This window comes from Bos javanicus, chromosome 14 (genome assembly GCF_032452875.1).
Source record: "Bos javanicus breed banteng chromosome 14, ARS-OSU_banteng_1.0, whole genome shotgun sequence".
Classification (NCBI taxonomy): Eukaryota; Metazoa; Chordata; class Mammalia; order Artiodactyla; family Bovidae; genus Bos; species Bos javanicus.
The window spans coordinates 23,697,755-23,711,214 of NC_083881.1; the positions used below are offsets into that span (position 1 = coordinate 23,697,755).

At 40.4% G+C, this 13,460-nt stretch overlaps 1 long non-coding RNA gene across 1 annotated transcript in view; it reads left to right on the plus strand.

Annotated features, from left to right (window-relative positions):
* LOC133260441 (uncharacterized) overlaps nt 1–13,460 on the plus strand; it is an 87,924-nt gene extending 74,464 nt beyond the window's left edge. Inside the window, exon 4 of the long non-coding RNA XR_009740813.1 lies at nt 13,399–13,460. This is a non-coding gene — a long non-coding RNA (uncharacterized LOC133260441). The remainder of the gene's footprint in view (nt 1–13,398) is intronic.

Genomic DNA, 13,460 nt, shown 5'->3' on the forward strand with positions numbered 1-13,460 from the left:
AACTATGGTGTTAGAGAAGACTCTTGAAAGTCCCTTGGACTTCAAGGAGATCAAACCAGTCAATCCTAAAGGAAATCCTGAATGAATGATTGAATATTCCTGAATATTCAGTTGAAATCCTGAATATTGATTGAAACCCTAAATATTCACTGGAAAGACTGATGCTGAACCTGAAGCTCCAATATTTTGGCCACCTGATGTGAAGAACAACTCATTTGAAAAGACCCTGATGCTAGGGAAGATTGAGGGCAGGAGGAGAAGGGAGCAACAGAGGATGAGATGGTTGGATGGCATCACCAACTCAACGGACATGAGTTTGAGCAAGCTCTAGGAGTTGGTGATGGACAGGGAAGCCTTGTGTGCTGTATGTAGTCCACAGGGTCTCAAAGAGTCGGACATGACTGAGTGACTGAACGGAACTTACCGCAAATATAAAATGTTAGGCTGTACTATGAAAAAAAGTAAGCCCTACAGCTTAGTCACAAAAATAGAGTCAAGACCTGTCTATCACTCTTGCAAAGACCTAGGTGGGTCAGGCAACTCAGCAGGCCAGGCTGATTCTTTGCAATGGTATCACCATCAATAAAGTCATGCACAGTTGACCTTGCACTAGAATTAGTCCCCTGGCCTTGCCCCGCTGTGGAACAGCTGGGATGTCTAGTTTTCCTGTGTGAGGCCTGTATTCTCTTAGTGATATCTTCTAACAGATTTTATATTATAGTATAAATTTCTCTACATTAACTTTATATCCTTTTTTCTTAATGACTTTCCTGTCACTTTTCGGTTGACATCCGTGCGTTTCTTTTTCTTTTTTTTAATATTTATTTGGCTATGTGAGGTCTTGATTTTGACACACAGGATCTTCATGGAGGCACATGAGCTTCTCTCTTAGTTAACCCAATGAATGTGGGATATTAGTTCCCCGACCAGGGATCACACCCGTGTCCCTTGCATTGCAGGGTGAATTCCCAACCACTGGACCACCAGGAAAGTCCCTTGCATTTCTATCATCTGTAGATAGGCATAGTTTCATCTCTTTCTTATCAGTCCTCACACTTGAGATTTCTCTTGTCAAATGCACTGACTGCTGCCGCCAGGACAATGGTAAATGGTGGTGGCACTAGTAGGCATTCTTGTCTTGTTCTTGCTGTCTGTGCCTTCCTATTCCACTGGGTAATTTGCCAACATCCCTCACCTGTGCAAGCTTGTCTCTGATCTAAATTAGGGGTCCTATGACCTCCTGGGGGTCCATTGCCTAAGATTCCATACTCCCAACGCAGGGGGCTCAGGTTCAATCTCTGTTCAGGAACTAGATCCCACATGTCACAACTAAAAAATAAATAAAATAAATCTGAGATTTGAAATAAATAAGTAAGGGGTGCCTGGTAGCCATTCCCCCAACCCACACGCGTGACATGTATCACTATCCAGTAGCTACTGAACCCTGGTATGGCCTAGATCTTTTCAATGCTTACTAGTTTTTTTTTTTTTTTAATGTGGACCTTTTTTTTTTTTAAAGTCTTTATTGAGTTTGTTACCATATGCTTTGGTTTTTTGATGAGAGGCTTTTGTGGGATCATATTATAGTTCCTTGACCAAGGATCAAATCCACAGCCCCTGCACTGGAAGGTGAGGTCCCAACCCTCATTAGATATTAATCACACTTGACGCCTGGGCTGACATCTATGTGCCATCCCACACTTAAACGCAAGCTGTGGCTTCAAAATTGCACTTAAAGGGTCATCTTTATAACCCAGAAGACACACTGAAGTACAGTTTTGATAATGACACAAATACTGAACTTATTTAAAAAATACCAATTCTTGGTGCTGTTTGGGTGATGTTTCCTGTAATAAGCATAATCTACTTCCAGAAGTTAGGATGGACCTCTATGACTGAAAATACTTAAGACTTAGTTACATGAGACCCAGGCCAGATTCTCTCACCAGCACCCACCCTGCCAGCCCCCCAATCCACATCCCAGGATGGATAGGTCCTCTGTCCAATCACAACTCAGGTTCCATCTCCCTCATTCAGCCCATGGGTGATGCCTCTTTTTCTGAATTGTTGTCTGAGCCCATCATTTCCCCCTTTGTATTGATAATTAACTCTAAATATAAGTGGTCAACATCCTCCCAACTAATTTGTAAGTCATTCATTTATTCAACAAGTATTTTCAAACACCTGTTTGTTTGAGACCTGTGTGTAGGCTCTCAGACACAATTATATCAAAGCACCAAGCATTGTATTTTCTTGGCAGTTGAGTGGAAGTCAAATAGAAAACAACATGAATTGAGCAAAAATAATTAAATGCAACAGAGGAAAGAAGCATGATATTCAGAAACTCTAAAACAGATCTTCCCTGGTAATATTTATATACTTTGCTATTCTGTAGCATCTTTCACATGATAGTATTAATAGCTGTTTATAAATTGATTAATGAGTGAATCAGAGTTTGTATCATCCACAAAGCATGGAAAACCTAATTCTGGTTGATAAATAGAGAAAAAAAGATGATAGATTTGAAGATAAACACTTTGAGAATTTCTTATACTTGAAAGTTTAGTATATGTGGGTGTGTGATTTGCTTTTTGCCTTCAGGAATTTACTGAAATACGTCCTGTGATTCTAACTGGAATTATAGGACAGAGATTGGCCTTTTGAAGATAATCTGATTTTTTGCCACAAATTTAAAAAATCAGGTTAAAGTTCAATAGTCAGATAAGAAAAGATAAGTCAGATAAAGTTCAATAGTCACACGAAGAAGAAAATAGAAGTCTTGGCAGAACACTCAGCATTTGAGGAAGCTGTGTATTTTCATGACTGCACAAGTCATTTCTGAAATTCTTACAACTAATAGGTCCAAAGTTAGTTATAACAAATGTATTTTGCTCAAGTTAAACTGATAGTGACAGCAGACAGTTTCAACAACTCATTTTCAAGAAGCATTTTTTAGCTGACAATAGAAATATACATCTGACCCACTTTAAACAATCTACAAAGGAATCCTCCCTTACCAGAATACTAGGTTTTGCATTTACACAGAATCCTATTTTATGCAGAATACGAGGAGGAGCGAGTGGAACTAAAATGAAGACGTTAGTGTAAGAATGTTCAAAATGAGTCTGACTGCTGCCATCCATCCCTAATGGGCCATAAGAAACCTGGAGCTTTAGGGCATTCGAGAGCTGTTTCATTAAAATAATCTACTAAAATGACCACATATGTGTTTTTATTCAGAAAATAGGATCTTTTTCCTGGAGTTGAGTATTCCTCCCCCTTGTTTATTTTGATGCCTTCTAAGAACCTGAGAATTGACTCAGAGTGGGTTTCTGAGTCACTCAGTCATGTCTGACTCTTTGCAGCCCCATGGACTAAAGCCTACCAGGCTTCTCTGCCCATGGAATTTCCCAGGCAAGAATACTGGAGTGGGTTGCCATTTCCTTCTTTCAGGAATCTTTTCCATCCAAGGATTGAACCCTTGTCTCCTACCTTGGCAGGTGAATTCTTTACTGCTGAGCCACCAGAAGATTCTGAGTGTTGGACGAATTTCAAATCTCCTCTAACCCCACAGTCATCTCACAGTCACGTTTTTCCCAGGTTCCTGATTAGCACAGTTATGGAGATGGCGAACCATAGAGTCATACAGATTGCTTTGTTCTTACTGCAGTGCCAGCCCTGTCATGAGAGCTGCTTCTGTGTTGTCTTTTCTGCAGTCTCTGGATTTCTTCCTTCCTCCCCTTCCCACCCGCCCCCGACCTCCTCCAGTCTTTCCTTTCCCCGCTTCTTCCTTCTTCTTCTTCTTTTTTTTAAACATATTACTTCATTTTTTTTGGTCACATTTATTTTTGTATATCAGGGCTTTCTATTTTCACACCTTTGCAGCCTGGGTACCAGCAACTGCATGGTTAAAGTCCCAGCAGGAAATGCTCAAAATTAGGATACTTCAAGGGGAGTTGAATAAAAAGCCTGTTTACAGAGATATGGGCAGGGTTTGAGAAAACCATGTGGCAGAGTGCAGAGTTCAGTGGTTGCAAGCAGCAGGCAGCACTTTGTACCCTGAGATCTGAAGGAGCAAGGGAGGGAGGTTACCAGGGTAGGAGGCAGAGACCCTGGGAGAGGGCTGAATTTTGCCATCTGAGACCTTTAGCCTGAGGAAAGGAGGAAGCTGGAGGTGTGAATCATCCACCTCTTACTCTCAACACCAGGTGCTTCTGCTGGTGAAGCCCAGCAGGAAGCCAGGGAGCAATGCCTCCCAGGGAAGGAAGGAATCCATTCAGCTGGCCTCCAGAGTGGAGAAGGTGGAGGGGAAGGGGAAATAGCTAGCATGGAGGATGTTTATCAGACAGTTGTTGCAGGGAGAAGTCAATTCTGACTCTGCTGGAACTGTTCCTTTGACTTGCTTTCCGTTGGTTTTGTTATTATAATTACATATAATGGCCTGCTTCAGAGAACTCTGCCTGACTGTTGAACTAAAGTGCCATTGTTCAGAACCCTGTCCACCTGTATATGGCAGGAAAGAAGAAATTAACACATCCCCCTGCCTGAGGCTTGCCATTCTAGGCGAGACTTGCAAGATTAAATGGCCTTTTTACTTTGTTTCCTCACCAACCGCCCCCCTCCACCCTGCACCGCGTCTCTGATCAATAAAAGAATCAGGCAACCAGACCCCAGAAGATGGCTGTTTTGAGATGTTAGTCTTCCATCTTCTTGATGTGCAGGCTCCCTGAATACAGTCGTATTCTTTGCCTCAATGCCTCATCTCTCGTTCAGTGACTTAGTAACACAGTCAGGCACATACCCGCAGCAAAACCTGGCAATTTGAAGAGATGCAAGTTGTGGCCATCAGATTGGGCAAAGCTTGGTGTTTCAACAGAATGGCTTCTGAACTCTGAGACACTGTGCTCTGCCTTGGTTCCAGCTTCTGAATCTGCCTTTGCCCTACCATCCCCATATCTGTTGAGCAAGCATAGTTTTAATTTTGCACCCTTGTGCAATTGCTTTGAATTCCCCTCCAAGTAGGCACAACTTAGAAGAGTACCTAATAAGCATTTGTTAGAGAAATGAGTGGGCATAATCAGCTTAGTCTTGTCTTGACTAATTCTCTGCTCAGCCTGTAACTATGATCAGCACTCTTGGTTCTTGTAACTCAGTTTCTTCCTTCGTTGCTGATGGTCCTTGCTGCTTTCTTTGGGCTCTATGTTTTTATTCTGTCCCTATCTTGATTGGGTGGCAAGCGATCACTCTGGGCAGGATGCACTTGACAAGACCAAAGTCCTAGAAACATTGGCTTTTCTCCCTCCCCCCTTTTTTTCTATTCTTTTAAGATTTTTTGCCTACTTCCCCAGATTCCCACTTTTGGAAGCCCATTTTCAGTGTAGCAATTATGTTAGTATCTTTGTATGGAAGATGCTGCTGCGGCTGATATTGAACTTTTTCCTATACATCTTGAGTCCTTTTTTTCATACATACTTTCTTGTTCCAGACAGAATCTCCTTTCTGAACTTTTAAAGTGGGACAAATATCGAAATATGTCTTAAGAAAGAAGGAGGCAGATATGGATTTTAACATGGAATCCTCACATTTTCTGATACAGGATTTAGTTTGTTCATGGTAATGAACTTGAGGAAAAGTCTAGAGTTGACTTGGTGGTGGGGAGGTCATGGGCTGAGCCACACTTCTGCTCTTCTTTCAGCTCTTCCTGGTAGCCCACCAGGCTCCTCTGTCCACAGGATACTCCAGGCAAGGATACTGCAGTGGGTTGCCATTTCTTCCTCCATACAGTAAGTATGCTGGCACTCTTATCTTTCTTCTGAATATGTCTTTTTTCCTCTGCCTGCCTTTCATTTGACCTCCATGTATTTTGGTGTTTTTCTTCATTTTTATTGTGATTGGCATTTGTTGCATTCAGTGACACTATGGGTTTATAGTTTTCACCAGAGCAGGACCATTTTTGGCCAATGTATCTTCAAATATTTTATTATGACTGCCCCCGATCCCTGCCACCCATCTTCCTTTGGAAACTCCAAACAAACATACATCTGTCTCCTTGAAGTTGTCCCACAGTTCACTGGGGTTTTTTCGGGATTTTATCTCTGTTAGGCACTGAACCTATATTATCTTGCTTTCTCTCATAACAGGCATTCAAGTTAGGCAATATTATCACCCCTTTTATAGCACTTAATGGTAGGTAACTTGTCAAGATGACGCAGATTTAGTCATTGGAATATGATCACTCTAACCTAGGTGGTCCACTTCCAAGGCTTGTGATTTCTTTTATTCATAGCAAAATAGAACACAGACCACATCTAGTATAGATGTGGAAATCAGCTGCTCCCTACTTCTCTTCTTTGCCTTGGATATGTTTCTCTTCCAACATACCTTGGAAGGGAAGTGTGACCATAATGCATAAGCATGCTTTCCAAGCCTCTGTCCTATTCTTCCTGAAACATTCATGGTGTCTTGGCTTCTCTGGTGGCTCAGATGGTAAAGAATCCACCTACAATGCAGGAGAACAGGGTTTGAATCCTGGGTTGGTTCCATGGGTGGGAAAGATGTTTCAGGGAAGGGAATGGCAACTCACTCCAGTATTCTTGCCTGGAGAAATCCATGGACAGAGGAGCCTGGTAGGCTACAGTCCATGGGGTCACAGAGTTGGCCACGACTGAGCAACTAACACTTTCATTTTCAATACTAACAGCATCATATACGGACTCCAAACCTTCCCTGGTACCACTCTCAGTCCTCATCCCAGATCAGACATGACTGAGCAGCAGCAACAGCATCTTTCTTGTAATAACATGTGTCCTGAGCACTGTGAAGTGATATCTTTAAAACTCCTTAAATATGTTCAGTTTATTGTTATCAATTATATGCCAAAAAAGCTTTCACTATTTTTATTAATATTTCTGTTAGTCAAAATGTCTCAGCTTCATACTCTTAATATTAATTTAATTAAATATAGGCTGTTGGTTTGAATTTCTTCAATCCTTCCCCAACACTGCTGGTAGTTTTTAAAAGTTATTTTCTGATGTCTCCTAGCATACATTATGTCCTATATAGAACCTTCAATCTGCCTGTTATTCCTTTGTAGATAATTTTCCTTTTCCTGTGGTAGTTTTTTAAGATTTCTTTTTACTGATGGTGTTGTACGTTTCACCATGGTGTAGTTAGATATGGATTTACTTTTATGTAACCTTGTTGGCACCACCTTCATGCTTTCTATTTTTGGATTAAAATCTTTCTTCAATCCCATGAAATCTGCAGCCACTGTATTTTTAAATAACATCTTTATTGAGATATAATTGACAAGCCTTAAAATTCATTTTTTACGTGTATAGTTCAGTCATTTTCTGTATGTCACTAAGTTGTGCAACCACCTTACTATTCAATTCTGGGACACTTTCATCAACTGGAAAATGAACCTCAGACCTTAGCAAACTCATCTATTCTGGATATTTAATACAAATGGAATTATACAATATGGGACTGCCGGGAGCCAGCACAGGAGATCCCACCCATGACAAGGTCATGCGGAAGAGACCTGACAGGCAAGGCGGATCAGGACTCGAGGGACTCCCTGGACCTGCTCGAGCATCGACCCCGAAACCAAAGTCTGTCTGTCTACTGTTTACTATATTTTGCCTTTCACCAACTCTTCTGACATTAACAGGGGGCTATCCCCGACCACCTTCCTCTGAAGAAAATCAACTTAGGGCTCTAATTAATAAGTCTCCTGGGCTTGAAAGGAGTATTTCAGTTCTAACCCCTCTGTTAGCATTTTAGCTTGCTTGGCAGGTTTATCCATCCTCTTGGAACTAACACACATGATTGTTCACAACACCCCAAGTATAACCTCTGAGCAATAAAAAAGCTTTATTAGAATAATATTGCATTGTTGAGCCAATGTTTGCTACCAAGTTTCCTTATCCCTTACCCAGTGTGCACCTGGGGGTGCATTAGCTAGTATAGTTGGTGTGCAAGAAAAACAAGCAGTAGCCTTGACATTAGCAACATAAAACCCTTGAGTTAATAAGTTCTTTCTTTGTTGTAACCCACTGCACCTTTGCTCCATAAGAATGTAACTTTATTTAACACTTTCTGAGGGAGACACAGATTGAAAAATAAAGAAGAAACACTTTAAGGGAAAACAAGTTTTCTGGCTGACCAACCTTTATCAGAAAAAGGTCATAAAATGTCAATAGGCCTCAGGGCCAGAAGAAGATAATGTGCATAACACAAAGACCCTTGTAAATGGAAAGGTATGCAAAAAAACATCCTGGTCCCGATGAAGGTCAAACTGATGTAATGTTGAGCTGACTCTGCATGACTCTGTATCTTTCACTTCTGGAAATGTGTAATTCAGGGTATAAAAGCTCCTTTTGAAAATAAAGCTGCAGACCCGGCTTCATCAGAGCTTGGTCTCCCCATGTCATTCTTTCTTTCTTTCCTATTCTTTCTTTCTCTCTCTCTTCTTCTTTCAGGATGACTCCTTGGGAAACAGGGGCTCTCTGAGTTCACTTTTTTGCCTGGGCTTCTAAGACCCGATCTGGAAGGCGCCCTGCATCTTCACAGGGGAGAGGGCGTCCTGCGTCCTCACCCCACCGAGAAGGCACCTGCGGCCTCCGTGAACAGAGCAAGTTCTGTGTCAGGAGCTTTATTGGCTTTCTGTGTAAACCAAGGAAGATCAAGCCTCTTTCTCTCCCCTTTTACTTTCCTTATCGCCGATGCCGTCATCCTGAGGGATTCCCTGGATCCTGCAGGGGCTGGACCCCGGTATGGGACCTTTTGTGTTCTGCTTCTGTCACGTCACCTAATGTTTTCAAGCTTCATCATGTTGTAGCATGCATCTGTGTGTCATTCATTTTTAAGGCTGAATAATATTCCATTGTATAGAGACCACATTTTATTTAATCTATTCATCAGCTGATGGTATTTGGGTTGTTTTCATTTTTTTTGATATTATGGATAATGTTGGTATAAACATTTGTGTTCCTGTTTTTCGTGCAGTCATATGTTTTCAGTTCTCTTGTGCATGTACCTATGAAATGAAATGTTGGATCATCAATATGCCAGCAAATTTGGAATACTCAGCAGTGGCCACAGGACTGGAAAAGGTTAATTTTCATTTTAATCCCAAAGAAAGGCAATGCCAAAGAATGCTCAAACTACCGCACAATTGCACTCATCTCACATGTTAGTAAAGTAATGCTTAAAATTCTCCAAGTCAGGCTTCAACAGTACATGAACCATGAACTTCCAGATGTTTGAGCTGGTTTTAGAAAAGGCAGAGGAACCAGAGATCAAATTGCCAACATCCTCTGGATCATCAAAAAAGCAAAAGAGTTCCAGGAAAAACATCTGTTTCTGCTTTATTGACTATGCCAAAGCCTTTGCCTGTGTGGATCACAATAAACTGTGGAAAATTCTTCAAGAGATGGGAATATCAGACCACTTGACCTGCCTCTTGAGAAAAACCCGTATGCAGGTCAGGAAGTAACAGTTAGAACTGGACATGGAACAACAGACTGGTTCCAAATAGGAAAAGGAGTACGTCCAGGCTGTATATTATCACCTTGCTTATTTAATTTATATGCAGAGTACATCATGAGAAATGCTGGGCTGGATGAAGCACAAGCTGGAATCAAGATTGCTGGGAGAAATATCAATAACCTCAGATATGCAGATGACACCACCCTTATGGCAGAAAGTGAAGAATAACTAAAGAGCCTCTTGATGAAAGTGAAAGAGGAGAGTGAAAAAGTAGGCTTAAAGCTCAGCATTCAGAAAACTAAGGTCATGGCATCCGGTCCTGAAGGAGGAAACAGACAGAACAGGCTCTGTCTTGAAAGCAGGACTCCATCTTGGGCTGGACTATGGACTTTAATCTATATGCCCAGTATCTATGGAAATGACATACCAACTGGAAAACCAGACCCCGGATGGAAGAGCCCCAAGGCTCATACCTAGACTCCCAAAAGAATACCCTAATTATCTGTGTAACTGAATAGAATCATAAATTCTATTATGCTTATTGGGGTATGACCACAGGCCTATTGATAATTGTCCTAGGCCTAAGACATATGAATCATGAGTTATCTTTGACTGTATCTTTCTTTTCCTTTGTTCAGACTAGTTTCAGGGAATTTGGAGAGGTGGGTTTGGGCACGTACACTTAGGGTATATAAGGTTTTCACAAAAACTGGTCGGGGTCCTTGGCTAAGAGGAGACTCTGCCTTGGGCCCACCAGTGTAAAAAACTGCACTCCACCATCTGCATTGTCCTTCTGAGTGAGTTTGTTTTCCAGAATGTGTGGCTACAACAATCCCATTACTTCATGGCAAATAGATGGGGAAACAGTGGAAACAGTGGCTGACTTTATTTTTGGGGCTTCAAAATCACTGCAGATGGTGACTGCAGCCATGAAATTAAAAGACACTTACTCCTTGGAAGGAAAGTTATGACCTTGGAAGGAAAGTTATGCTAGACATCATATTGAAAAGCAGAGACATTACTTTGTCAACAAAGGTCCGTCTAGTCAAGGCTATGGTTTTTCCAGTGGTCATGTATGGATGTGAGAGTTGGACTATAAAGAAAGCTGAGCACAGAAGAATTGATGCTTTTGGCCTGTGATGTTGGAGAAGACTCTTGAGAGTCCTTTGGACTGCAAGGAGATCCAACCAGTCCCTCCTAAAGGATATCAGTCCTGGGTGTTCATTGGTAGGACTGATGTTGAAGCTGAAACTCCAATACTTTGGCCTCCTGATGTGAAAAAGTCCCTGATGCTGGGAAAGATTGAGGGCAGGAGGAGAAGGGGATGACATAGGATGAGATGGTTGGATGGCATCACTGACTCAGTGGACATGGGTTTGGGTGGACTCTGGGAGTTGGTGATGGACAGCGAGGCCTGGCATGCTGCAGTTCATGGGGTCACAAAGAGTCAGACATGACTGAGTGACTGAACTGAACTGAATTGATGGTAAAAAGTTTTACTTTTTGAGGAATTTCCCAACTGCTTTCCATCAATGTGTGAGGGTTCCAACTTTTCGTTATCCTTAAGAACATTTGTTATTGACCATCTTTTTTTAAAAAAAAAAGTATTATAGCCATTCCAGTGAGAATAAAAGACTACTATTTCTTCTCTGTCATTTTTTGCAGTATCATCTTTATTTTTAAATTGATTTTTATTGGAGTATAGTTACTTTACAATGTTGTGTTGGTTTCTACTGCATAGTAAAGTGAATCAGCTATATGCATTTATTTGATTCTTGTCAGTTAATTTCATTTTCAATTTTTAATAAAAAATTTCTGTGTTTTGTTGTGAATGAATTCCTTATTGTTAACTTTCTGTTACATAAAGCAATTTTTAATTGTATCTGGTCTAGTATCTATCCTGTTTAATTAGTTTTTTCCTAATAACAATATGCCTCATTTATTGCTAACATATTTTAATTTCAAAATTTCTTCCTCTTTTTTTATGGAAGACCTTCCTGTCTTTATCTCTTTGAAAATCTTGAAATGCTTGTAAAATTCCTTTTTAGGTGGTCTTAATATTTGCTTAATATTTGCTTGAGAGTGAAGTGATAGTAGTTGCATTTGTTGGCTTTCTTTTTCTTTTTTAAAAATATTTATTTTTAATTGGAGGATAATTGCTTACAATATTGTGTTGGTTTCTGCTATATACCAACATGAATCAGCTCTTGGTATTGCATGTTGGCTTTCTTCATGTTATTTTCTTTATATATTGTAGAATTTTGTAGTGCTACTCATGTCAAACCAAAGTATTTGTTTCACTCACTTTCCTTATTCTTACTTGTTTACCAGTTTTGGTTCAGAAAGAGAATTTACATTGGAGGTTTGAACCACTTCTCCACCATAAAGTCAATCTTATTTCAATAAATAGGTGGCTTTGCCCAGATACTGGTTCTTCCACTGCATCTACTTGCCCTTCCCACCTCAACTATCCAGCAGTCCTGGTCAGCAGTCTTGGCTTTTTTTTTCTTTTGGCCATCTTCAATAGATGGGTGAGACCTGCCCCTACTGAGGTCCTTGCAATGGACCCGGATCTCACACTCCCCTCCTAGCCCCAGTTATCATGAGATAAAGAGGAGGCTGCCTCCACCAGACTCCAGACTCAGAGCCTGGGAGCTCAGTTTGCAGCTCCCACTTCATGCAGTGTCTCTAATATGGTTCTAAGTTACATACAGGCTCATAATTTTCTGAGCATAATTATGTATTTAAATTAAAATGATTTACATATCTTTGCAATGAGTTTGGGCTTCCTGGGTGGCGCTACTGGTAAAAAACTCACCTGCCAACACAGGAGACTTAAGAGACATGGGTTTGATCCCTAGGTCGGGAAGATCTCCTACAGGAGAGCACAGCAACCCACTCCAGTATTCTTGCCTGGATAACTGTCTACTTGTTGAGACAAAAATCAACCACACAAATTAACAAATAGTTATAAAATGAAACAACATAGGGGTCGAACCCATGTCTCCTGCACTGCAGGTGGATTCAAGACAGAGCAGGCAGAAGTTTCAAACCTTGCCCTGGAGCAGTAGAGTGCTATATTAGACAGTTACTACTACATGCACACATGTATACATGTTTTTTTGTATAGTATAGGACAGACAGTGCATGAATATAAGAGTTAACTGCAGCATTTGTTCCAATGTGAAAAATTAAATTTCTAGTAGAACTGTTAAAAGAGAGCAAAATGTACATGTTATATAATATTATATAGTGAAGAAAGATTTACATGTTGATGTAGAAATACTGCCAAATATAGTACGTGAAGAAAAGGTGATGGAATACATAAAGAATTATTTTGTTAATACTAACAGTTAAAAAAAACACAACTGTGTATGTCCATGCATGTGTGTGTATATACTCATTAATGAAAAAAATGTTAACTTAGGGTAAACATAGGACTTTTAATAATAGTTAAAAGTTATGCAAGTTATAGGAGGTGAAAGAAAAATTTCACTTTTAATATTGTACAGTTCTGCATTTGCTTGAATTTTCTTACAAAGGACTAGTCACACTTAGAACTACCTGAAATTTCCCCTCTTCTTTTTTTGTGGTTGATTGCCTCACTCTACACATTAGAATATAAGTTTTGAGAAAGCAGAGAAGTAGATGACTTCTTACTTTCTATAGCTCCTGGGCCTAGAATACTGTATACGCTGTAGAATATGCTCCATAAATGCTTGATGGATGAATAACTTGAGAAATGAAAAGGAAAAAAAAAAATGTCTTGCTGGGTAAATTCTCTATTTCCCACCCAAATTCACCTAAGCTCCTGCCATCTGGCAATTCTTTAGCCAGAGTTGAATCTCTATCATCTTGATGCTGATTTTTTTCTTTTTCCTTTTTTTTTTGGCTGTGTCCACACAGACATGTGGGATCCTATATCCTCAACCAAGTATCGAACCTGTGTCCCCTGCATGCAGTCCTAA